Source organism: Terrapene carolina, unplaced genomic scaffold (genome assembly GCF_002925995.2).
Source record: "Terrapene carolina triunguis isolate 2854851 unplaced genomic scaffold, T_m_triunguis-2.0 Scaffold62, whole genome shotgun sequence".
Classification (NCBI taxonomy): Eukaryota; Metazoa; Chordata; order Testudines; family Emydidae; genus Terrapene; species Terrapene triunguis.
The window spans coordinates 40,805,085-40,832,302 of NW_020664413.1; the positions used below are offsets into that span (position 1 = coordinate 40,805,085).

The window sequence follows — 27,218 nt, forward strand, 5'->3', positions numbered from 1 at the left end:
CATGGAGGATACATCCATCAGACGACCAAGATGGTTAAGGACCCAGTGCTCCGGGTGTCCCTAAACCTCTGACTGCCAGAAGTTGGGACTGTATGACAGGGGATGAATCACTCACCAAACTGCCCTGTTCTGTTCATTCCCTCTAACGCAGTGGTTCTCAAACTAGGGCCGTCGCTTGTTCAGGGAAAGCCCTTGGTGGGCCGGGCCGGTTTGTTTACCTGCTGCATCCGCAGGTTCGGCCGATCGTGGCTCCCACTGGCCGTGGTTCACCGCTCCAGGCCAATGGGGGCTGCAGGAAAGGCGGCCAGCATGTACCTTGGCCCGTGCTGCTTCCTGCAGCCCCCATTGGCCTGGAGCGGTGAACCACGGCCAGTGGGAGCCGCGATCAGCCGAACCTGCGGCCGCGGCAGGTAAACAAACCGGCCCGGCCCGCCAGGGCCTTTCCCTGAACAAGCGGCGGCCCTAGTTTGAGAACCACTGCTCTAAAGTATCTGGTGCTGGCCACTGCCAGAAGAAAGAATACTGGGCTAGATCTACCATTGTGCTCACTCAGTATGGCCATTCTTATCTGGTTTAAACCATCATGCTCATGAAGACTAAACAAGAGTGATCGTCAGGTGTAGGTTGCGGATCCATTTTCAGACACATCAGAAAGGAAATGCAATTTCATCAGCTGTAAAAATCCAGTTGACAAAGCATAAAGTGAATATCAGAAACCATGCACTTCTTTGGTCTGATGGATTTAAGAATTCCTTCCAGTAGTTCTGAACTCTTTGTCCTCAGAGATTTCCTTTTCATTGGATAAGAGGCAACTCCCCTTCCCAAAACAGTAATTTTCTCCTCCTGTATGGAAAATGTTTCATGGTGGCCATAGAACCCCAGAAAACTGCAAGCAGTTGTAAACCATGCAGAATTCTCAACACATCATCCCTTTGCTAAAGGAGGCATGTGCAGATCCAGAGAGGGGCAAGTGATGTGAATGCCCTAAAACCAGTGTGAAAATCCCCACAGTTCTAGGAGGGTCACATGCTCACTGCTACTCCATTTTCCCATATGCCTCCCTTCCCTAGCACAGACTGACTCACTGAGAATCCATGCTGCCACTGCCTCACTATCTATGCCTGTGCACTTCCCCTCTTTCTGAGCAGCACTAGCTCCAGTCAGAATTTCACATGTATGAAGTGGCTGCTCTGTTGCCACCCCTTCCTTTAGTTCACCATTCCCCCCTAACCCATAGATCCCCAATCATGCAGTGTTCACATGGAGAGTCAGTAAACTAAATGCATTCCTACTGTAACTTCATAGTGGATTTAGGCCAGAAATATATTTGACTTATTGGCTTCAGTGGGAGCAGGAGCCTATTATTGGGCTTTTAACTCTTAAAGTGGGTAGACCAGTGCATATACGGGTAATGCTTTCCTGAAGAACTCTTAGTGATATTGACAGAAATTCAGTAAGTACTTTAATTCAAATAAAAGTGACTAATTTTATTGTTGGTTCCTATCATATTTCTGTAATATACCGATCTGCCTCGTACTACAAACTCGGACTTTGCTGTTAGCATTCCACATAAGAACCTTTATTAAGAGTGTAAGTATGTACAGGGACAGAAAAATGAGAATGTTTGCTGCCAAAACCCAGCTGATTTAAAAATAAATATAGGAAAAATACTGCTACCTAATGTAAATTTTGTTTCTCTTCAAACACAGAAAAATTAAACACCCACTCTCAAAATGTGCTGTCTTACTCAGGTGTTCTTACAACAAACACTCTTAGTGCTGAGGTACCTGGCCGATCTAAATTATGAGTTTCTTCTTAGAAAAAAATATTTGAAATATTTTGTCTTGTTCACATAGTTTTATTCCTTATTAGTGACTAGAATTTCCTCTATAAGTTACCCATTTAACAGGCAAATTCTGCAGGAAAACAAAGTAAAAATTTCAGTTGTCTTATAGCTGCAAACACATTGAAAGCAGTTACTAATTATTATTAATACATTTGTATAGCATCAATGTGCTATTATTTTATTGGAGTAGCACCTACAAGCCCCCATCATAGACCAGGACCCCATTGTTCTAGGTGCTGTACAAACAGAACAAAAAGATGTTCCCTGAATCAAACTGTTTACATTTCTCTGTAGCATGCTAGATGTTTTACAGACGTGTGTGAAGACGAGGCCCCAGCCCTGAAGAGCATACAGTATTCAACTACAGGGGAGAAGAGAAACGACAAAAGCAATGCAATTGAACGGGAAGACAGACATCTTGTTAGTTACTCAGGTGTATTTTTTTTTTAAACTATATAAGCTAGGGCTTGTCTACAAGGAGACTTTGTGTGTGGCAAACCAGGATGTGACTGTACAGCGCATTAGTCTGCCATGCACTAAATGTGGACACTGCTATTGTGCACTAACAGTTACATTGTGTGCTTTCATGTTGTAGACCCTTTGTAGATACATAGAGTTTAATTCATAGTTTAGGGCCAAAAGAGACCATTAGAGCATCAAGTCTGACCTCTTGTATACGAATAGCCCTTAAATTTAGTCGTAAAAGATAATCAGCCTTTTTTAGACTGACAAATAGTTTAAAAAAAAATCAACAAAAGAGATCTAAATATTTTACAAACTTCTTTGTACAGACTCTTAATTAAAGATGAGCTCAAGCTGCAAAATTTGGATCCAGATTTTGAACTCTAAGATTTTGGTGTGCTTGGAATTTGCGTAAAGATAAATGGGAGTTGTGGGCACTCATCACTTTTGAAAATGGGGTTACTTATTCAGATGCTTAATCTGAGATGCCTAAATCTGAAAGTGTTGGCCCTTATACATATGTTTTTTTAAAATTCTCTCCCATACAGCCCAGTAGCTCATCTCTGCTGGAGTCCCAAGGACAAAGAGGCACAAATGAGATACCTACCTACTGTAATATTTTTGGAAGACTACTAGAGACAGGCCCAATCCTCAATGTTTGGGTCTTGAGACAAACTTGAGCCACAATTCAGGGATGTTCGGATTCACTTTTAATGGCAGCAAACTCAAAAAGAATCCATACAAGACCCTAGTTACAGCATATGCAAGATTTTCTGAAATGAGACTATATAGCGATCTTACATTTCCTTGATCTTGGCATTTGCTTCAGTTCTGCTGGCAGAGCACTCTAATTGTAAGGGGCACAATAGGCAATGCTCTTATCTGTGATTAATAGATATGATCTTTTCAGAGTGATAAATACAGGTAAGTAAAGTATCTATAACTGTATTTATGCTACATCATAGATCAAAAATCCTACAACCTAGACATGATAATAAGCCTCAACTGGGTGTAATAGTGCTGACTAAGCTTTTGGAAGAGCACCACTCATTATGTCTGCAACTTGATTTTTTGTGGGACATAGGGTGGTCAGTTCCGCCACAGGATTGAAATGTTGACTTTGTCCAGATCTTTATTCTGGAGCTAATTTTATTTCTCCCATATTTCCCTTAAAGATTCATTTTTTGGGGAAGCTTCTCCTGAGGCGCTTTGACCTCTGACCAAAGAGCCTACTGGACATCTGTCCGTGGAACTCTCAGAATCAGCCAGTGGGGATCCTCAGAGGTTCTGATCCTGAGAGCTGCTGACTTGATTAGGAAGAACATCACTGAGGTTGAGGCTCAGAGCAGGGAAGTTTGCACCGTCCTACCAGAGACACAACAAGTCTCCTTCAGCCTAGGATGTAGCTGAAAGGTGGGAGCCTGCCCCTTCATTTTCTACATAATAATGTGCAATATGGATAGGTTTTTCAAGAGTGCTTAGTATGGCTCCAACTATGTTCCTATTGATACTGAGCTCTTTTGAAAATACCAGTCTGTCACCATTTCCCTGAGATGGCAGTTTGGGAAGAATTTAATATTGACCTTCAAACTCATGATTATTTTTTTTTAAAATCAGATGCTAAATTTTGAGTTGATTCATTTTAATGTAACTAAAAGCTGAAATGTCACAAAAATAAACATTGAAATGTAATGATAGAGAGTTTAATTGGTTCAGACCAATAACGGGTAGGCGTAGGCTAACCCACAAAGTTCAGATCTGGAGAAGACAAAGTTTGGCAGGTATTAAGGCCTTGGGAGGATGGTGGGGTGAGCAAAGCCCATCTCTAATAGCATGGGTTTTGTTTGTTTTTGTATTGGTTTATTTACAAGACTGTTTCATGTAATATGAGGCCTCTTGTGAGGAGCAAAAAGCATTAATATGCTAAAGGTTAGGGTGAGCCTAAAATTTCTTGAACCTTTTCATAGCCTCACTGGGGCACAACTTTCCTTTACTTGATATAGTGACAGACTAAAAAAAAGTGCCTGGTTTCCAGGGAACAGCATACATCCATTTAAGAATATATCCATGATCAAGGGCTCTTCCACTGTGCAGGTGGGAGAGGGGGAAAAAAACAAATAAAAGATGAAATCTTTGTGCAAATGGCTCAAGATATATGGAAAGGGGGAAGTGACAGCTCTTCTGCCTGTTCCCACTTCTCTGCAAGCCCATGGAAACCCCTCTGCTCACACAACAGACTGAGTCTATTGAAACGTGCTTGTACAATTAGCAATGGAGCGGTCACAAGCTGAAAGTCTCCTGCCAAAAATGAAACTGTCACTTACCATTTCACAGGGAGCGTTTGGGGCCATATTTCCCCCTTTCTAGTAAAAAGGGACAGGAAGGGCTAAGGTCCTCAGAAAGTTACAAAGGAAATTAGTATGTGTTATGTCATCCAAAAATGAGAGGAAAAAATGGTGGTTGAAAGTGACAGTCATCAGGATTAAAAACACCCATTAAAGAGATTAAAAACTGTAAATGCTGTGTTATGAAAATGCAGAGCACGGCACTACTTTGCATATGGCTACATCTGTAGTAGAGAGGCCTGACATACAGAAATGTGCAGCAACCCTCTCAGAGCCTCTTACAGTCTGAGATGCAGGCCACCCACCATTAGAAGATGGCTCCTCTCTGCTGAGAGATATACATAAACTTTTTTTTTTTTTTTTGCCATGCCAAGGTGTGGATTTTTTGACAGAAAGTTAATGGAACTCAACACAGCCTTCCTTGGCTATCCTTTTTTATTTTTAATAATGTAAGTTATTTCCCACAGTAGCATACTTAGTACAGGATTCTGCAACTCCTCTTACATTTTCTTAGACCATGCCCAGTAATTTTTGGAGTTTGCAGATTTTTTTCAGATCTTCCATCTAGGATGATATTTGCATGGCAGCAGACCAAGTAGGGCTGGAGGCTTTGGCTTGTGCATAGAATTCTGAGGCACATTTTGCAGTGAGTTGCTTTTTTAGCACACCAAGTCACACAGAGCATACTTTCTCTGCATAATAAGAATAAAATATGAGAAGGAACATTTCCAGGATAACTATAGAATTGCTCTCCTTTTTCATTCTTGGGTCTGACTAGACTCCTCTCTGATCCTGGACTTCCAGAGGGCAGCAGTATCCAGAACAACCTTTTATTATCATTGACTGGCCAAGATATTCTGCCCTTTCTCTCAGTGGACCTCAGTATAGCCATTTATGCCTCTTCATATCTCAAGGTTTAACTAACAAGATCTATCCAAAGCTCAACTTCAAAGCAGGACTTTGGAGCTGTGCTCCGGCTCCGCTCCAGCTCCAGGCAAAAACCTGCAGCTCCACTGCTCCGGAGCTGCTCCGCGCTCCAGCTCCGGGCTCCGCTCCAAAGCCCTGCTTCAAAGCCACCTGAAGATTTCAATTGAAAGTGTCTGCCTGTGTCCTAAGTAGGCCAGATTGTTGGCAGCACATTACACCTCTGCTCTGGTATTGTATTAACTCACAATTAATCTCCAGGGGAGATTCAAGGTGCTGTTCTGTATCCATGAAGTCCTATCCACATACATCAGAGAGTATCTCTCTCCCTCTATGCCCCATTATTCCATTTATATTCAGCAGAAATACTCAGCTGTCAGACCCAAAGATGAAGCTCAAAAGAAGCAGCACTAGTGCATGTTCTACACAATGGGCCCTCACTTCTGGAATTCACACCTTCCAGAAATGTTTGATTCAAAAACTGGCCATATTTACTGCGATGCAAAGCCACACCTCTTTATCCAGGTGTTGTAATAACTGCAGGGTTTGTAGTCTGACTACTGACTAGGTTTCCCTCCGAGGTTCATTAGCTACAGGCATATGCTCTCTTTTCTGTGTACTAGGAGATCTAAATCTTGTGATGTGTACCCCGAAATTATAGTGAGGAGCACTTCATAAATATTGATGGTGATGATCATGATGATAACACTACACAGAAAAACATACAGAAAACAGTTTGATAAACCATACAAGCTTTGGAATCTCAAAAGGTGCTGAGGTAGGAGATTAAAACTAGGTACTACTATGGATTGAGTGCCCTCTTCCATGCTTGAAGAACAGAAAAGATTAAGCCCAGGAAGATGAAATATCAAAACCTAGAGAAACAGGCACACAGAGATATCAAAGAGAGAACACATGGAGGAGTGATAACAAGGAAAGTGCCATATGAGCTGCCAGCCAACATCTAGTCTGAAGCCACATGGGCATTACTGGAGGAAGTGACGGCATTCACTCACTGCTAGGGTGCCTCCTCCTGGCCACTCTGGGGAATCAGCTCCTCCCAGGTCCAGGACCCCCTTCTGTCGGTCTCTCCACCCATCATCTTCTCTCATGCTGCAGCCCCTCTCACTCCATGAACCACTGCCTCCTCTTCGTGACTCAGCCCTTCAGCCAGGTCACTACACGGTTCCCCTGCCCAGGGTGGGGGTGTTAAAGTCTTTCCAGAACAAGTCATTCCAGGCAGTCCACTATTCTTTGCCTGGTCTATGCCACATCTCCAGTGGGTGGTAGAGATACCTGGACCGACCCGCTACTCTGGGTTCAAGTTCAGGGGCCCTCCAATCAGCAGCCAAGGTTTGCATTAGCCTACCTTGGTGCTTTAACCCTGAGCCTTTCCTACCTTTCTGGCTCTCCCCACTTCTCTGGGTTTGCCAGCCCAAACTCCTCCTTGCTCTACCTATCTCTAGCCCCAAACTCCTCCCTTCTCCCAGCAAAAGACTGCTTCCTCTGTAGCCCCCATTCTGCTCTCAGCTCCTGAGCTTTATACAGGCCCCTCCTGTACCTGTCCAGCTGAGCCTTGTGTCTAATTAATCCCTGCTCACTGGCTCCTCCTCCTGGCTCCCTGCAGCCTAGGGAGTTAATTGGCCTATCTTCTAGCTTACCCCCTTCATGTCCTGTGGGGGGTAGACACCCTATCACTGAGGAGATATGGTTGCAATATCCAGCGAAATACTTCTACTCAGCTTGAGGAAATTTGAGTAGGTCTCACAACTGCTACAGTAAATTCAGTGTAGAAGAGAGCAGATTTAGGCTTTGAATGAGACCAAGCACATGGTGGATTGGTGCCTTGATTATTATGGACAATTTCAATTTGTGTATTTGCTTTATCATCATCTCCTGGTGTAGAGCGCTGGTCACAAATGTATTGGCAAGGTAAACAGAAACAGGCTTCTAACGCTTTGTGACTCAGACTAATCTCATCACCAGCACAAATCTGTTGTCAACCTGACAAGCATGAAATGTCTTGGAAGCATCTACATTTCAAAGCACATGTGCCTCAATGACTGTGTCAAGGTGCAGCAACAGGTTAGATGGGTCAGAGTGATATAAGTATTGTTGCATGTCAAATACAATGTAATACATACAGAAAGGAACATAGATCTTTACCAAATATTTTTCCCCTAAAGTTTGTGGCTGAATTTGGTATTTGTGAAAGTGAGTGAATAATAGCACTGGCTAGAGCAGTTTACAGTGGGGTGGGGCTGAGTAAGTGCCATACTGCTTATTATTATTATTATTATTATTACTACGATTAATCACCACTTGTATGCAGGGGTGCTGGAACCATTTTTATAGTGGGGGGTGCTGATGATGGAAGCCATGTATTTAGTGTTTATTATTACTACTTCAAGCCATGGAGGTATGGCAATACCCCCAGCACCACTGCTTGTATAGCTCTAACAGTGTACCAGGTGCTTTATGAACTGGTATGACAAGATCCCTGCCATGAAGAGCTGATATCTAAACAGACAATGGACAAAGAAAGGGTGTGTGTGTGGAAGGGAATATAGCAATGTGATTGGATTGGGAACCTAAGAGCTAATTTGTTAGTGCCAAGATTTTGTTACCAAAGTGCTATTTAGTGTTTGATGTTCAATCTTCTGTTAATTAACTCATCTCTGCCAGCAACAGAGGATATAGATAGGCCTTTTTTCTGGTAGGGTTTATAGGCTGTGATGTGCATAGCTGTTTCACTGAAAAGAGATGCCATTGTAATTCTGTAATTTCCCTTTCATGGCGATGATATATATTTGTTCTTTCTTACGTATTTTCCTTACTATGTAGTGGGATGGCTAAGGGGTCAGCTGCACCTCTGGTCTCTCCCAGGGATGCTCTTTCCAAGTGACAGACCTTGACTTACTCTCTTCCAGTGGAACTCCATAGTTCACCCCACTTTAGACTGGATCAACATGTTACAAAACCCCCTATTCCCCTGTCCTGCTATGGTTACAATGCAGGTGGCATCTGGTACTCCTTTGCAGGCCCTCACGAGTGCACCCACAGGTGACAGGTTTCGCTACCTTCACCTCTCTCTGGTGGAATCCCAGGGCTCCGCCACAATTCGAGTTCCGGGTTGGCAGCCCCCCTGCTTCCAACCATGTTACCATGAGAGGCCCAATTGGAATTTCTGCAAGACACTTGTTACAAGACTCCCTGGCCTGAAGCACTCCCATGCAGCAAGACCTGGCATTGCAGTAGCGCTGCCTCAGCTTCCCAATGATTTTTGGCCTAATCTAGCCACAGATATGATTTGGCCCTCCAGCCAAGCCACTTTAGAGTTCTACTTCTTCTGGGGTAACAGAGTCATTTAGACAAAGGATGCTTCAGCCGAGCTCAGCATCCAGCCCACTTCCTTACAAGGGAACCTCAGCTGCAACACCCTGCTTCAACAGATACCTGAGCTCTAGTCAACCCATCCAGCTGGTCCTGTGCCCATCCTCTTACAAAGGACATTGACCAACCACAGTCCTCAGACAGCTCCTGGCCCTCACCCAGATAGGACTAGGAGCAGTCTGTCTGCTTTCCTTCCCAATCAGCCCTCCTCTGCTGGCCTTTCCTCCTCTTAAGTCCAACACCCAGCACAGGTATAATGAGGCAGGGCTGACTGGCCCCAAGCCTGCTGGCCCTTAAAGGGGAAGGCCACCTTGTTACAACATTCCCCTTTGGGTGCCTGTGACCAGACACTATTTAAAATGACTTAGACCAGCTCCTTCCAAACAGACATACTGTTCATGTGACCAAAGGTACACAGCAAGGAGAGGGGAAAGCACGAAACCCACAACGGGCCTGCACAGCCAGGGCTTGCTTGCAGCTCCTCAACTCTCAAAGCTTAAGCAAGCCCAGTTATCTCAGGCACATCCTCCAGAGCCTCCGCCTTAGTTCCACAGCCCTGCTGTATCCTTTGCCTAATCCAGTCTATCTGCCCAGGAAGCTGCTGACCATTTCTGCCTTTCTTCTTTTTCCTCTGGGCCAGGAGTTTTAACTGCTTAGTGTTCATATGATCTTAGACTCTTGTCTGGGAAACACAGACCAGTCACCCTGCTGGTGACAGGCAGGTGAGGATTTTTCAGTGACTAGCTCAGCTACTGTTTCTCTCCAGGGCCTCTGATATTCTCTCTGGAAATAGCTTCTGTCTGTCATTGGTTTGTTTCCTGCTTACTCCCCACTAGCAGCCTCCTTTGATTTAACTCCATGTAATCAGCCAGAAAAATATCAAGCAGGTAAACTGAGGCACATATAACCATACAAAATGATACAGCTATCTCCCTCATTGTTTACATGTAGTATAAATGATCTAACTGAAAAGATATATATTTTGCTCTCTGTGCATGGAAAAACAACACACGCCTTTTGGAAGCAGTGCATTTTAAGGAGGGACCATGAGAGGGAAGATGTGTGGAAGACCAGGGCAGTAAGTGGGTATATGCATACAAAGTTGTGTGAGGAAAAGATCACGAAGAACGGGGTCACTTTTACAGCTTGGCTACTGAAAGGGGTTGAACAAAAGAAGATGATGAGAGCAGATGTATTAAAGGAGAGAGAGAGAGAGAGGCAACAGGAACTAGCAATAGAGTGGATGTCAGCAGAGCAGATATTGGCAAAGGAGAGAAAATAACTGAAGATGACCCCAGAATTGTGAGCCTAAGAGATGTCAGTGGAAACAGATGAGAGGTGGTGGAGAAGATTTAGGAGAAAAGGTAAGATGTTTAGTTTTGGAGAATGTGAATCTTAATTAGCAGTGGAATATCCAGGGGGAGAAATCGCAGCCTAGACAGAGGGGTTGAAGCCAGGCTTTGAGAGGCTTTGGGAGAAGATGACATTGACTAAGGAGGGAAGTATAGGAGGAGAACAGGCCAGAATCAAGATGTAGTAAAGAAGGTTAATATACTGTACATGTGCATCAGGTTTTGCATACCTGCCAATCTCTTGAGTCTGATCAAATTGCACATCACAAACTATATCAATAAATAACTCTTTATCTCAGATACTTATGTGGTGCCAGCACCATAGCATCTGACCGCCTCACCCTCTTTAATATATTGATCTTCCCAGTGCCCCTGTGAGGTAGGGAAATGCTATCATCCCCAATTTACAGATGGGGAACTGAGGCAGAGAGGTCACACAGGAAGTCTATGGCCAAGATCACACAGGAAGTCTATGGCCAAGGTCACACACGAAGTCTATGGCCAAGCAGGGAATTGAACCAAGGTATCCCAAATTCCCGGCTGGACTATCTTTCCTTTCTAATCTCATTCACAACAAGCCCTCATTTGATGAGATGACTGTGCAATTGAAGCATATACTCCAAAACATCTTTAAATGACAGTAGGCACATTTTCAGCAAGAGAACATCTATTGAAAATAGAAGTTAAAGTACCAATCGGTACCAGATAAACAATGTCCCATAACACCCATCTGCATCAGCCTTACTGAGCTGGATTCCATAGCCGATTTCACCCTCCAACCATTGAGAACTGCTTCCACAGGTTAGAAGCTGTACATTTGCATCAGAGAGGTTGGTTTCTCTTTTAGAAGACTTAAACAGTATGTGTGGGATCTCCATACTATCAGGTTATCCACCCAATTCAAAGTCTATCAAGCAGAGTGATCTTAGCTGTTTTCTCTGTGAATCCAGATATACTACTGCTGTCAAGCCAAAGACAAACTTCACCTGTCCCTTTTGAGAGCCATCATGCATATCAGATGGCAGGATAACATTACACACTGTGTAGTGACAAAACATTGAAAATCAGAGCTCAGACCAGCTCTGCTGAGCAGAACTTATCAATTGGATAGGCTACATATACTCCCCAACTGTGCTGACTACAGCAAGGTCTAACCGGGCAAGCATTCCTTTTGTGGTGAAGGAAATGCTTTCCTCTAAGGACACAGCAGCACAACTTGAATCTGTGTGGTCCAGACCAAGACAACTATAAGACACTTGCAGCAAATTGACCCACTAGACTTTCAGTGCTTCAGCATGAAGTGGTCACATCTGTAATTCAACTCTGGTAGAAGAAAAATGGTGTTCTGTGCAAGCAGAATTAACAGTAACTGCATCGTAACAATAAAATGAACCTAATAGTATTTGTACAGACACATTACAAGAATCCCTGTGTCCTCAGATTGCAGTACACAAACAAGACCACAAAAACAACAAGGAGTCCAGTGGCACCTTAAAGACTAACAGATTTATTTGGGCATAAGCTTTCGTGGGTAAAAAAACCTCACTTCTTCAGATGCATGGAGCGAAAGTTACAGATGCAGGCATTATATAATGACACATGAAGAGAAGGGAGTACCTCACAAGTGGAGAACCAGTGTTGACAGGGCCAATTCGATCAGGGTGGATGTAGTCCACTCCCAATAATAGATGAGGAGGTGTCAATTCCAGGAGAGGCAAAGCTGCTTTTGTAATGAGCCAGTCACTCCCAGTCCCTATTCAAGCCCAAATTAATGGTGTTAAATTTGCAAATGAATTTTAGTTCTGCTGTTTCTCTTTGAAGTCTGTTTCTGAAGTTTTTTTGTTCAAGAATAGTTACTTTTAAATCTGTTATAGAATGTCCAGGGAGGTTGAAGTGTTCACCTACTGGCTTTTGTATGTTACCATTCCTGATGTCTGATTTGTGTCCATTTATTCTTTTATGTAGGAACTGTCCGGTTTGGCCAATGTACATGGCAGAAGGGCATTGCTGGCACATGATGGCATATATAACATTAGTAGATGTGCAGGTGAATGAGCCCTTGATGGTGTGGCTGATGTGGTTGGGTCCTCTGATGGTGTCACTAGAGTAGATATGGAGACAGAGTAGGCAACGAGGTTTGCTACAGGGATTGGTTCCTGGGTTGGTGTTTCTGTGGTGTGGTATGTAGTTGCTGGTGAGTATTTGCTTCAGGTTGGGGGACTGTCTGTAAGTGAAGACTGGACTGGCCTGCCTCCCAAGGTCTGTGAGAGTGAGGGATCATTTTCCAGGATAGGTTGTAGATCGTTGATAATGCGCTGGGGAGGTTTTAGCTGGGGGCTGTACGTGATGGCCAGTGGGGTTCTGTTATTTTCCTTGTTGGGCCTGTCCTGTAGTAGGTGATTTCTGGGTACCCGTCTTGCTCTGTCAATCTGTTTCCTCACTTCCCCAGGTGGGTATTGTAGTTTTAAGAATGCTTGATAAAGATCTTGTAGGTGTTTGTCTCTGTCTGAGGGATTGGAGCAAATTCGGTTGTATCTTAGGGCTTGGCTGTAGACAATGGACAATCTAGACAATCTAGCCTGATACACACCATTTGGACCCTGCTGATGTGTAGAAAAATGTCCAGAGTACACCTTAAAATACTCCCATTTCAAGCGGGTTAGATCAGAGACACAGTGCAAGGCTGGCTGGTGTGGGGTAGACTTACACCCCAGCTTGCCACAAACTAAGTGTTTGTGCAGACAAGCCCCCAGAGAAGTCACTTACTTGTTGCATATCTCAGTTTACCAATCTGTAAATTGAGTAATAATACTCACCTAACCGGTGTGTTGGCAAGATTAATGTTGGTAAAGCACTTTTGAGATCCTTGAATGAAAAGTATTATATGAGTTGAATGTGTTGTTTACTAATTAGGAATACTTTTGTTTTGGAGCAGATCATGTCATTGGAGCAGATCATATCCCAGTCTCAGAACTCACTCACTCACCCCCCAGTGACCACGGGGGATATGATATTCTAAATGAGAACTTGTTGTATAACTAGTGATTATGTTGTTAGAATCTATGAATGGTGGCATTTTGTTGTTAGACACATGAATGATTCCTATGACCAGATGAAATGTAAGGTGTTGAGAGAAGGAAAGATGTTCTGTGGCGTGTTGATGGAATGTGGGCAGCAGTGGTAGCATGTCAGATAGTGATGAATGATGTTATGCGCTGAAAGCCTGGACCAGATGTTTGTATAGAACATGGGAGTCTATCCTGAATGACTGAACAATTTTTGAGAGTGGGCAAGGAGAAACTCCCTTCTATTGTTGAACTACATCCCTCTTCCTGAGCTTCTAATATTTTCTGTTAGAAAAAAAAAAGTTGTTTTGTTTGTAGCAATGATGGCCCGGATCCACCACTGCACTAATCCATTTTGACACTGGTGTAACTCCGTTGATATTAATGGAACTACCTCCTTGTAAAACTGGAATAACACGTAGCAAAATCAAGTCCTGTGTGTTTGATTTAGATATAAGGTCCAGTATGTGTATGTCACCTGCTGAAATAATTGCTATCACAATTGCTACCAATCACAAAAAAGATCAAATTTCACGCGTCGGCTATCCTTGTGCAACCCCACTGAAGTCAATTTCGGATGTTCAGAAATGTTGGGGGGGGCTCTATAGCATAACAGCCTTTCTTGTATTAGATGAAATAGGATGTGGAAAAGGCATGGGAGGAAGGTGTAAGGGATTGACAGGTCTGCCGCCATAGTGCTGGTGGTGGAATGTGGGGGCCAGAGACAATTCATCATGAAATACGACTAGTTTATGTGGCTCTATAGTGAAAAACCCCTGTATGGTAAAGGGGAGAATTTGTCCTGAAATATGATCAGTGGTAGACCTACCGCAGCAAACCATATACGCTACAGAAACATGCACAACAGACACAGTAGGCTTCCTCAGAGTGATGAGGTATCTGGGAGAACAGCACCACTGCCTCATAAAATGGGTGTTTGTAAATTTTTCAGCATTTTTTGGTCTAACAAAGTTAAAATCAGCTTAATTAACAATTAAATCAATTAATATAATCTTTATGCAGCTTTACATTGGCTGTTAGGGACAATTAAGTCCATCCTGATAAGACAGCACATTCCTCTCCTGAGCCCATTCTTTATCTCCATGTATTACAGTAAGCTGTCTTCTCAGTGATCATTTGATGAGGAATGATGTTTTTCTGAGCCCTTTTTAAGATAGACAAAAATGAATTGGCCCTACGCTGCTGATTTCCATCAGGCAATTTATCTAAAGATTGTAATGTAGTCATACATAAAAGTTATGGCAGTTCCACTGCTGCTTAAACTATGTAGCAATTATCTTAAGTTTATTTGTGTATTGGTTTCAACATAATAGTGATGCCAATCATCAGGCTACATTTAAAGGTGTGTCAGCACTTCCATTATCAGACCCTGTTTCAGGGGATTATATCGTAGCCATAAAAATTAATTCTGGATCACGGTATGTTTGGTTCTAATCTCAAATGGGAATATATGTTTTGAATAGAATTTGACATTAAAATGATATGGAATATTGAAGTTACATAAAAGCACAAAATTGAAATAGAAAAAGGTTTCTGGCTGGTTATTTTATTACTAAAAACTATTAAGCAATTTTGCATTTTAAAATTATGGTTTTTTTTAATGTGAACTGTGTTTTTAGGTAGCTTTCTTTTTCGATTATTTGGGAGTGGGGAAAAGAATACATTACAATAGATGAGGCTTTTGGGTCCAAAATGCAGTTTTCATGTATACCATGCTATTAACTTTTCTTACAAGTATTCCCATGTTTTCCGGTTTACTAATTGACACTGAATGATAACAAGTATAAATAGTATTGTACATCTAGAAAATGGGAATGCAGGAACAGCAATTATACAGCCTCAACATGTTTTCAGTGGTAATGTGTATCTGAATATTTCAGCTAAAATAAGTAAGTGTGTATTGATATTGGCTCCAATCCTGCAGTCAGATCCACTCAAACAGAACCTATGCTTATGTAGCACCCCAGTTAATTCAATGGGGCAGCACAGAGGAGCTAGTGGAGTGCAGGGCTGGGGTTTAAGATTCTGCTACTCTTACTCACACCTTGCTCAACTTAATCAATAGGAGTATTTGCAGAGTAAAGTACTACTTACTCAACATAAGGGTAGCAGAATCTGGCCATTAGTCATTAGGACATATTGTCTTGGAATAATTCCCACATCTAACAAACTGTACAGTAAAATGTATATATTAAAATATAGTAGAGACTTGGGTTAAACTTGTGATCATCAAAGGGTCTTGTGGCAATCCACATTACCGTGAGCAGAGCTCAGTTTCAAGTGGTCATGGCATGCATTAATAGTGACGGCCATCTCAATAGCACCATTCATTTTTATTACTTTAGGAGGGACTATTGTGAATAGGGTTTAAAGCAGGGGGCTGGGAATTGGAACTTTGGGTATTTTATCAGCTCTGCCATTCTTTGCACAAACCACTGACAGCGGAGCTAAATTCTCCCCAGCCCTTACAGGGCATCTCAAAGGTGAAGCAGTAGGCAGAGCCCTGGCTCCACCCCTCTTTCACACCAGTTGGAAGAGCTAGTCAGCCACATGAAGGGGAATATACTGAACTCTTTCAAGGGGTATAGCAGTATCCACTTCCCCAGCATTCCAAGAGAGCTTCTTTTGGGCTGAACAGGTACAATTTAACCCTGAACTTCTCTGTGCCTCACTACACCCATCTCTTAAATGGGGTTAATACTTGCCTAATAGGGTGTTCTGAGAATAAATTAGTATTTGTAATGCACTTGTAGAATCTGAGATGCAAGTGCAAAATGTCATTGTTACTACTGAACCTACAATCTACCAAATTACATGTAATATGACCATGAATATACATATTTAACTGGGTGACACTGTACCTTTTAAAATGCCTACATACATGTGCACCTGGTAAATATTATATAGCTGGTTTGGTCTCCCAGGTGACTAAAACACATTTTATAACCTTCATGAAAATTCTTTGCTTTCTTCCTCTTCATTTTACATTACCAGAAGAAAAAAAAGAAATTACACAGATAACTATTATCCAATTAAAAGAGCCCCACTGATGCTCTTAACATAGACATTACTCTTCTTGTTGTTGTTTGGAAACCATAGAAAAGAAATAGCAGCTATACAATTTCAAAGTGGTGTCATTAGAGATATTTCAGCTGTTCATCCTACTCCTGTGGCTTTGGCTTTCACATCATGCATGCACTAAACAAGAGTAAGCAAAGACTGGATGGTGTCTTATTCACACAATAAAATTGTGTGAAAGAATATAATCAAAGGGGCACTCTTTCATGTTGCTTTAAAAACCCAATCAAGTTGGGTAATAATGTGAACGTATAAAGAGACCAAATGGTGAAACTGGTCTGGTCAGTGGCGTGGCCGGTACCATTTAGGAACCTGAGTTTGAGCATGACCTCAGGCTGGTAGAGGCACTGGAAGCCTTTTGAAAGTGATGCTCTCATAAATTATGAGAATTGGATTCTTTTTGACATCCTACTTGCAGTTTGATACAGAGTCTTTTCTGAGACTCTTTGTTCACCGGGCTACAGGGCTGACAATATGAGAAGAGGAAACTTTACAGCCCAGACTGAAGGGAGGGTGAAAAATCCTATGAACCTGATATGCTCGACCTAACTTCTCGGGATGGTGTGTACCCTCACACAGTTGGCTCGTTTTGTTTGATTATAGTGGGGGAAAATCTCTATTTCTTTTCCTCAGTTCTGATGCTCCTTCCACTTATTGTGCCAATATTAAAGTTAAGCAAAAATAAAGTCAGTTGTGTGATCGGATTCTCAGTCAAGAATCTACATTGACATAATGTAAAACAGTGGTTCTCAACCAGGCGTACGCGTCCCTTTGGGGGTACACAGAGATATATTACTGGGGGTGCTCAACTCATCTAGATCAGTGTTTCTCAACCTGGGGTTTGCAGCTCCCAGGTGGGGGGTCATGAGATGGGTTTAAGGGGTTCGCAAGTGTAGGGGGCTGGCATTAAGGGGTGGCAATTGCCCGGGGCCACATGCCATAGGGGGCCCTGTGAAGCTAAGTTACATGCTTCAGCTCTACTGCCTGGGGCTTGGGCTTCGGACAAAGCTCACAAGTGAAAAACAGACTCAAGTATCACACTGAATATAAGTACAATATTTATATTCCAATCTTTTATTTTATAATTAGATAGTGAAAATGAAAAAGCAAGCAATTTTTCAGTAATAGTGTGCTGTGACACTTTTGTAATTTTATGTCTGATTTTGTAAGCAAGTAGTTGTTAAGTGAGGTGAAAACTTGGGGTACGCAAGACAAGTCAGATTCCTGAAAGGGGTACAGTAGTCTGGAAAGGTGAGGAACCACTGATGTAAAAGGTGTCATTAGAGATTTGGACCAAAATCCTTGATCCAAACACCTCTATACTTTAGGGGACCTGGGACCCATGTCTGAATCAGAATTGTGTGGCTCAGGCACAGCACTAGTTGTAAGGCAAAGAAGCCAAAATTGATAAAATTCAAAGTATGGCTGATGCGCCCACACATTACATGTAGTACTTTCCTGTGAACTGTCCTGTTTCTATACTAGTATAAGTCTTCTTATGGTGATCTGTTCTGATGTTGATGTAAGCCAGATTCTCCAACGAGAGAATAAGGAACAAGGTCCATCTATGTATCTTTTGCATCTATGTATCTTGGTTAAGGGGATATGGCAAATATTTTCTAATTCTGCAGAGGACACAATGCAAAGGTAATAAACAATAGGGAGGAAGGGCAAAGGTTACAGGAATAAGATCACAGGGGAGCTAGATTGTCACTTGTTCTTATCCAGGAGTGAGTAAGGAGCTAACCCCTTGCATGTGCTGTATAAGTGCTACTGCTGCCCGAACTGGAGCCCCTATGTATATCGGCCGTTGCATCCAATGCATGTTAGCTGAATGCTTCTGCTAAAATATTAGCAGTTTAATAGTTAATAATGTAACCATTTCTTTAACTTATCATTATAAGGTTTCTAAATTAACACACCATTGAAATTAATAGGTGCAGTTCACATTTCTCAGAGCTTTTCTGCAGACTCATTAGTTTGCATTGGGTTCATATTTAGAAGGCTGTTTTTGCAACTCTAAGGGCTAGAAATGTACGGTCAAATTATTTGCTAGTGTAAATTGGTGCAGCTCCATTGACTTCAACATGCCCATAATTGTTTAATCCAAGCTTCAAGTCTGCCACATAGTTTTGCAGCAATGGGTAGACTATGCAGAAAATCTATGGCTGAAGTGTTAGAATACATTGGACTCTGGTTATGCTTTGGAATCTAGATAAAATGCTTAGGGCCCGTTGTCTTACTTATGTTAAAGTCACTGGTAAAATCCTCATTGACTTCAGTGTGAGCAGAATCAAGCTCTTAAGGCACACTCCTACTACTGCCTTGAAAAGCCATGAATTTTGATATATAGTTTTTCATTATGAAAGCCATTTTCTTCTTTGCAGTTGCACCCAGGTGAGTGTCTGGCTCCAGGCCTTCATTTTAGGCTCTGTGACCTAGACATACAGTACTAACAGCACTATGAGTTTGACATCTGCAGGCAGTAACTTGCGCATGAGAATCACACAGCTGCAGATAACATTTTATGAAATTATCTCAGAGACTATCCGGTAGCTAGAGCTATATTGAAGGCTCCAAGACTTATGGGCCACAAACTTCAAGGAACTTTGGAAAGCTAAGCAATCAGGCAACAAAGCTGCTATGTTGTACTTCAAACTCAGGAAATAAGAAAATGCTTTCAAAATGGTAGCTTAGAAGTGTGGAAAATTACCCACGATCAGGAAAATGTAAAGCTAGTCTTTTCAGGATTATATTTGTTCCAGCTTAATGGACTGTACCTGGTATATATTAAAATGCTACTAAGAAGGCTATTGTAGTTAAGGAGAGGTCCATTGATTAATTATAAACACACATTTTTGAGGGGTATATAGCTTAGCCATTTAAAATCACACCAAGCTGAAGTTTGACATACAAGTGCTATGCCTGAATGAAATCCCCCCCCGCCCCCCGCCCGTCATCCCAAATTTAATGCAAACCTGTTTAGTTGTTTTTTATTACGGAAGAACTGTGAATAAAAAAGGAATTTATTTGGGGGCAGTTTAAATACTTTTAAAAAGTAAATGAGGGATTGCAGGCCATTTTCCCTTCATGCAGAGAAGGAGAAGGGCTCAAATCAATTTGATGAGTTATAGACAAGTTCACTCAGTTCAAAAAACTATTTTTTACAGAGCATTCAGCAGCTAATTTTCATAACCCCTTCCAACATGGATTGCTCTCCCTAATGCCTTGCACACATACTGTTCTCAGTTCTGCCCGTGTAGCTACCCGTTCAACTCTTCTTGCCTTTATGTGATGAACACATGAATATTGAAAGAACTAATTTGGCCCAGTGTGAACACAATGCAGAATCCCAGAGAAGAAAATGTAGCTTTAGTTTAAAATTTACACAAACACTGTAGTATGAAACATTTGTTCAGACTGCGTTTAAGGAGAATGCATTCTGTGGACAGGATGAATTCGGATCAAAATTCCATCCAGATGTTGAAAATGTAATACATACAAAGGATTGGTTCCATCCCAGTCTGATGGACCAGAAAAAATGTCAGTGAAGAGGTGTCTATATGGGTAGCTGTAGGGGAATTGACTTTTTTTTAAAGCAATACTGTTTTTTTTCTGATTTGATTTTTTTATATCAGGTGAAAAGTGCTATCCAAGTATTAATATTATGTTGCTGCTAAAAATCAAGGGAAATTAAAATTAGAAAAAACATTTAAATAACACTAAAGGCATGATTCAAATGCACAAAAGCAAGAAGTTCAAATTTAATACTGCCTCTTCCTACTTAACCCATCTCTTGTATTAATGTATTGCACATTTGAAGATGGGAATGAATTGTGGATGGAATGAGCATCTTAAATGTCCCTACTCCCATTGATTTAGTTTAGATCAGACCTTATATTCTTATCTACATACTTTACATATATTATATAAACCAACTGTAGTAGATTTTGAGCTAAAGTGTTAGTTTATAGTTACTGGGTAGTTACAGGAAATTAAAATGTTATAAGAACTGGTCACATACATGAAATTACAGTTATATGTTACCTGTGTTATTACCATCAGAAAAATAGTTAGCAACCAATTAGAATAATTTTTAGAACAGCTAATTTCAGTTCTTTTAAATACAATTTAAAATTTCTATCATATGTTTGATGTAAAGTATTAGTATAGAATGAGTGAAATCCTGGCCCGACTGAAGTCAATGGAGTTTTGCCATTGACTTCAATGAGGCCAATATTTCACAGATTATCTGTTTCTGTAATACAATGTTTTGAAGAGATTTGAAGCCACTGGTTAATTCAGAAAGATTTAGGTACGTGTAAGTAGGGTTGCCAACTTTCTGACGGAACAAAACCAAACACTCTTGCCCCGCCCATTCTCCGAGGCCCCGCCACCCTCACTCACTCGCTCATTTTCACCTGGAGAGGGCTGGGGAGAGAGTCCCTTTTCAACAGGGTGACCAGATGTCCCGGTTTTATATGGACAGTCCTGATATATGGGCTTTTCTTTAATATGGGCTCCGATTACCCCCGACCCCCATCCCGATTTTTCACACTTGCTATCTGGTCACCCTACTTTTCAACCGGGTGTTTGGTTGAAAACTGGGCACCTGGCAACCCTAAATCAGAGAGCTGGGATAGTACAGGGTAGTGGGTTGTTTAAAATTCTTTAAGTATCTAAAGAAACCCAGCAAAAGAAGCACCTCTGAGCATAGGATTTGATCCATTACTGCCTGTTGCGACCGCTGTTCACTCCCCTTATTATGTTTGTCTTCCTCACCTCTTGTGTCATGTCTGAAATTCAGATTGTAAACTGTCTCAGGCAGGGATCAAGTCTCATGTGAAGTGCCTTGCACACTTTGGCACACTATAAAACAAATAAAAAATGATTCGTGTTTTAAAACAAACAGGATTGAACTGAAAGAATTTTAAATAGGAGTTGCAGATACTCATCACCTCTCAAGATCAGGCCCTTGGATACAGTATTTGTGGGGTTTTTACGCTCATTTAAATGTACAATTTCTGTTTTGAGATTTCATTTGCATATCTTGGGTAGTTTTCCAATGTTACACCCCATGAAGCCAATTCGGAAAATCCTTTGTATCCGCAAGCTACATGTACAAAATTCCCAGTATAAATACAATGCCGAGTTTAAAGAAAGTATTTTTCAAATAATTTAAATCCTGATCCAGTAATCCATTTACTCAGATCAGCAGTCCCACGGAAGTAAATGGGATTACTTGCATGACTGAGGTTTTAACTGTGTATATATTTGAGCAGAATCAGATCCTTAGAAAGAATGCAAAGCAAAATAACCACAAATATTATATTAGTTGATATAATGAGATGTTTAAAAATATATATTTAAAAGGAACAATTATGTATACATCTTAATGTCAAAGTCCAAAGCAGTTTTTTCAAGGGTGTTTAAAAAAATCAGAGCAATAAGGTAATTGCTCCAACATTTTAATGAACATGGTGATTCTTCCAGTAATGCAAATTCTAACACCTCTTCATTTCATTTAAAAACTCTCTAAGTTATACACATATATGTACACATTATTCACATATATAATGCTTCAGTGACTTTTTAGGCATATATTAAGTTCAAAGCCTTGACTATACTGTTTTTCTACCGCACTGCATATATTTTTATAGTCCTTAAATGATCTTTTGTGACAGAATTTTAAAAATGCCATAGTAGTATATAAAAATAATTATTTTTTTAATTTCATATTTAAAATATGCATTTTATGCAGAAGATATATTTAATCACAGATTTCTTAAATTAAGAGACTATATGATGTGGTAATTTTCTTAATCTTCCTTTTAAAAAATGCAGAATTATCTCCCAAAACACGTTCTGTACAATATTCTGTGAGTGTTGCCAATTAGTTATTAATATTAAATTAATATTAGATATTTCAAAAATAAAATGTCAGATCAAGTGACAGACAAAAGTGAAGACTTTTGTTATTGATCAAATACATCATCTGCATTAAAATGCATTTTCTGTAATTTGCTAATATAACTAAATATTGATCATACAATAATATCCTCATACTTCTAACTCCAAAAGGGACAAAAATAAGGATTTTTTAAACTACTGCTTTAGCGTTCAAACATAGTGGTGAATATATATTTTATGCTTATAGGTTCTACATATGCACATGGTTCTAGCCAATATCATATACAAGCTAAAATACATATTTTGGAAACTAGCAAATGTATAGCACTCAGTGTAAAGCAAGTTGTGCCTACAGCTTACTCATTCATTAGCTCTGTTTCCTATGGCTCAAAATAATAACATATAAGTCTGTTAGTTTTTATTTAAAACTCTATCCTCTGTTGCTAAAATACTAATTGCTTATACAATTGCTCAAATCACTCCTAAAAACAACTTTATGTGGAGTTTTCTTAATAAGAGCAAAGGCCTTGGTTACCTGTGTGTGTATAATATGTATCTTAAAACTTTTTTGTTGTTGTTGCCTACAAATATTTCCACAAAACAGCTATGTATAGCTGCACTTCTGGTTTAGTTTTACTGCATGTATTCAGCACATGTTCAGCGTGTATTCAGCACAAAGACAAACCAGGCTTATACAGTATCTTGCTCTGCTTGGCCTTCAGCCTTGCCACCTGAAAGCCAACTATCCTTTTCATCTGAAACAAAATGAAACTTTTAAAAAATGTCCTGTCCATAAAACACTATAAAATTCCCTCTCTTTTAGGCAGCTTTCCAGCACTCTGGGGAGTGTCTACACGTGACTAGAACATGTTTACTTCCTTTCTGGCAACATTCAGGTAAATCCCAGAGCAGCCAAAAAAGCTAAGGAAATCCTGAGAGTGATGGCATGACAGCCTGGCATTGCCTGCTCATTTACTTCCTGTTTGCTTCAATCCTGCTTAGCCGAGTATTGTTGACTCCTAAAGCAACCAATACCCAACAGATTGTTTTCTCCCTTCTCCAGGGCAGCTGGGCATTTGGAATCTGCACTCAGGGGGCCTCCCCGGGGTGATTTCGGTGATCGCTGAAGGGCAAGGTCCGTTCAGAGGTGCTCCGTAGACCTTTCCCCACGTGGCCGGGGCAGGGGTTGCTGGTGCCAGGGCACAGGGCTCGGATGGGAGACGTTGTCTGCGGATTTCCGAAGGTTCCTTTCTGAGCGACGTGGGGCCGGAGCCAGCACTGATGCTGCGGGGCCATTAGGAGGCCTGGGGGCAGCGTGGGCCACCAGCCGCAGCGGGCTGGGTTCAGGCAGCCTTAGGCCTGCAGCGCAGCCCGGCCCCACTCCCATGCATCCCGCAGCTCCGCCCAGCCTCCGGGGCCTTAAGCCATGGCAGGTCTGGGATAACCCGGCCCTCAAGCCCCAGCCGCTGCAGCCCTGCGCCTGCTGGCAGCACCCCCCGCGCGGCCGCTCCCTTGGCCGGCACCTCCCGCCTGCAGCGCTTGGGAGTGGGGCAGTGGGTGGATTTCCCTGAACTGCGGGGTTATTTCCGTGATCCCCCAGTCCGCTCTTACAAACACCAGCCGAGCAACCCCTGCCCCTAGTGTGTGGCAAGGCATTGCCCTGAGGGCAGCAAATGCAAGGAAAAGAGTCAACTTACTTGGATCCACGCGGTCTGGCCCCTCGTGGCATTTACGGTGCAAGTGGAAAGCACAGCGCCTAAGGCTGATGCCCCCCCCCATCAGAAACAGGGATCGGGGACATCTCTTCCCCCTCTGGGCTGCAGGACTGAAAGTTGCAGGAGGAAGGCATGGGCAATGCAGCCAAAGGAGCCAGCCCTCTCTCTTCCTTCCCCATGAGAAAGTCTGTGGCAGCTCAACTCCACAGCATTGTTTTCTTCACTCCATTTTTTTTTTTTTATTTGTAAGAAAACGCCAAAAATGTAAATATAATTTTACGGTGGGGGGTGAACATTCCTACTGAGCCGTAGGGTTATTTCTATTAGGTCCCCCATTCCCTCCCTAGGTACGGCATAGAGATTCCTAGTCTCACAGCGCTCCCTAGTGGACAGCAGCCGCACCCATGACTCGCTTCCCTCCTCCCATCCCCTATTACAGCCTGTAATATATTCCCCCCCACCCCCTCCCAAAGAGGTATCGACAACCTACAGGACACAAATGACCTTAGAACGCCCCTGTCCATAATCTGCATATTCATTCATCTCTACCTTCCCTCCAATAAAAAGAAAGGATCTCCATAAACTAAATCCCAAGGACCCAGTTCCAAGTGCATTTTTTTGTCCTGGATCCTCTTTTAAACCCACTCCACACTGCTTCTCTGTCTATTACATGCTAATTTAATTTTACTATGGACGATATTTTCAGCGTTTGCTGAGGACAGTAAATTTTGTAGTTTATGTTATTTCACTTTTTATGACTTTTTAACACTTAATAAAATTTTATTAGAGTACTTTTGTGTTTACAAGGCCACAAAACTCTTGGCAGGTTGTCAGAAGTCCTTTTTATTATGATCCTACTGATATACTGCAAGTAATGAAATAATCATGTCCAGAAATGTATCAAAGGCCAGAGGGATTATCCAGTTTAATAGCTCTACAGATGCGCTGTGAAAGATATGGACATGCAACCCCTTGACAGGCTAAAAAGCTTGGTGGAAGGAGGAGGCAGACTGGTTAATTCCTTTACCATTTGAAGCTACTTCTGTTACTATCCTAAAGGCTAGATTCTTGGTCATGTGACTCCTGGCTGTTTCAATAAAAATGAATTTATTCTGTTGCAATATGCTATTTTCTTTTTATTCTTCTTAGGTGTGCATTTAATGCTGAAGTGCTTGCAACCTTCAGTAAAAAGCCATTTATTGAAAAATAGCCTTTTATAGCACCATTTGGCAGCTCACAGTGACTTTTGATCTGCTCCAGCAGCAAAGGAGAGAGACTATATTGGTGAGATCAAATATAGAACAAGGTGTATTGCAATGTTCTCTGAAGCGATTGCTTTTTGTTTTTGAAAGGGTACAGTTACTGGGGAACTCTGATTGTGTATATGCCTGAGTTCCACAATGGGCTGTTTTTCTGCAGTGCTCTCTGTGCTATAGCCTGAGATACTGCAGCTGTTTTTAAGGTCATTTCCTTTTATTTTAAATAATTGTTCATTTAACATATGTCGTTAAACTCATTCTTGCGTCAAAAGGAGGCGATTATACTTCCTGACCCTGAAAGCAAGGTGGGTGGTTTTGTTTTATAATTAAATTTGCTGTGTTCAATTTCATATTTTTCTTTCTCTGCTGTTTCCTAAAGAGCATGCCAAAAAAGATAAAAGAGACCGATGATACAAGATACGTTTTTTAAATGCCAACGTTGTCTCGCTAACGCACACAGTTCTAAAGTTTTAGCTTCAGAGGGACACCAGCAAGGTGCTGTCCATCATTTTAAAAATAATTGTTTTAGTCACTGTGGTTTAAAATAGCCCCTTGAAACCTAGAACTAAAATATATTTCCATATTCAAATGCACAGTGCTTGTTTTGCCTCTAACACATACACTTGTGTGATATTGCAAGCATGCCCATGATTCTGCCAAAAGGGATGTTTTAAAAGAAAAATGCACTAGTTAATTTGGGTTTAAAGCATATTGTAAGAATTTACATGTACTTTGCAAAAGATATAAGGAGTGGGAAATGGATCAAACTGTTTATCTTCCAAATCAGCACAATCTTAAGAACAAAGGACTTTTCTGCCCCAGTAATAGTGGGACACATTCTGATACCTTTGTTCATATTGAGTAGCACCTAAGTCCTGGGGCAGTGCCTTTGAAATCAGTGGGGCTTCTGAAGGAGTTACGGTACTACTCAGTGATAGGAAGTACATCAGAATCTGGCACAGTGTAAGTAAAGCAAATCCTTTAATACAGATTTGCTTGAAGACAGAAGTTCAGTTATCCCAGAACAATATCATCAACTGTAAATCATTTGTTTACAGGTCCAAGGTCAAATTAAACTTTTTAAACCTTTCATAACCCTCAAATTGGAAATCTGTAGAATGAAATGATGTGCAGAAAGGCATGATGGACTGGAAATAGTTAACCTTGCAAGAGCAGAGTTTTCAATTATTCCTTTAGAGACAGAGAGAGAGAAACTCGTTGAGTGTAAATATGAAAACTAGCTACAAATTATTTAACCAATGAAGCATCTAACTAATTTAACACTTCCCTAGTGCCTTGGATTTTCTTCTGAAACCCCCGAAGAGGACTGAGGAAGCAAGTGTGGAGTCCCACTGCCAGAGAGAGTGAAGAAATGGAGGGTAAGCAATACAGTGTACTGTGGGGCTGGAGTGGTGCTCAGGTGAGGGTAAAATGGGTGAGCAGGACTTTGAAGTGCTGATTTCATTGCTATAGCTGGAAAGGGGAAGCTTCAGCAGAAAAACTCCCAGACAGGAGCATGACCCTTGAACCTCCAGAAAGCTTTGTACTTCGCTAGGACAAATACCAGTCTAATGAATGGTCTCTCACCACCACTATCAGTGTCAATGCTGGTAAGGTCAGTTCAGCAAGATATTCTGCACATGAAACCCCCATTGATGTCAGTGGTAGTGCCCTGCACCGAGTGAATGGAGAACGTGCTGCAGGAGACATCTGCAGTGTAGGTCTGAGACAATATTTGTTCCTTTACATTTTGCAAGCTGTTAGCCTGGTGTATGTTCTTGGCCACTATATGTGAATATATTCTCACATTTTTGACTCTACAGTTATTTTTTTTTTAATAGAGCAGCA

General features: G+C 41.5%; 1 long non-coding RNA gene across 1 annotated transcript in view; it reads right to left on the minus strand.

The window, feature by feature from the left end:
• Positions 1–24,385, minus strand: part of LOC113406003 — a 100,180-nt gene extending 75,795 nt beyond the window's left edge. The window contains exons 1-2 of the long non-coding RNA XR_003899755.1: positions 24,094–24,385; positions 21,269–21,355 (exon numbers count right to left, since the gene is read on the minus strand). This is a non-coding gene — a long non-coding RNA (uncharacterized LOC113406003). The remainder of the gene's footprint in view (positions 1–21,268; positions 21,356–24,093) is intronic.
• Positions 24,386–27,218: the final 2,833 nt, after the last annotated feature.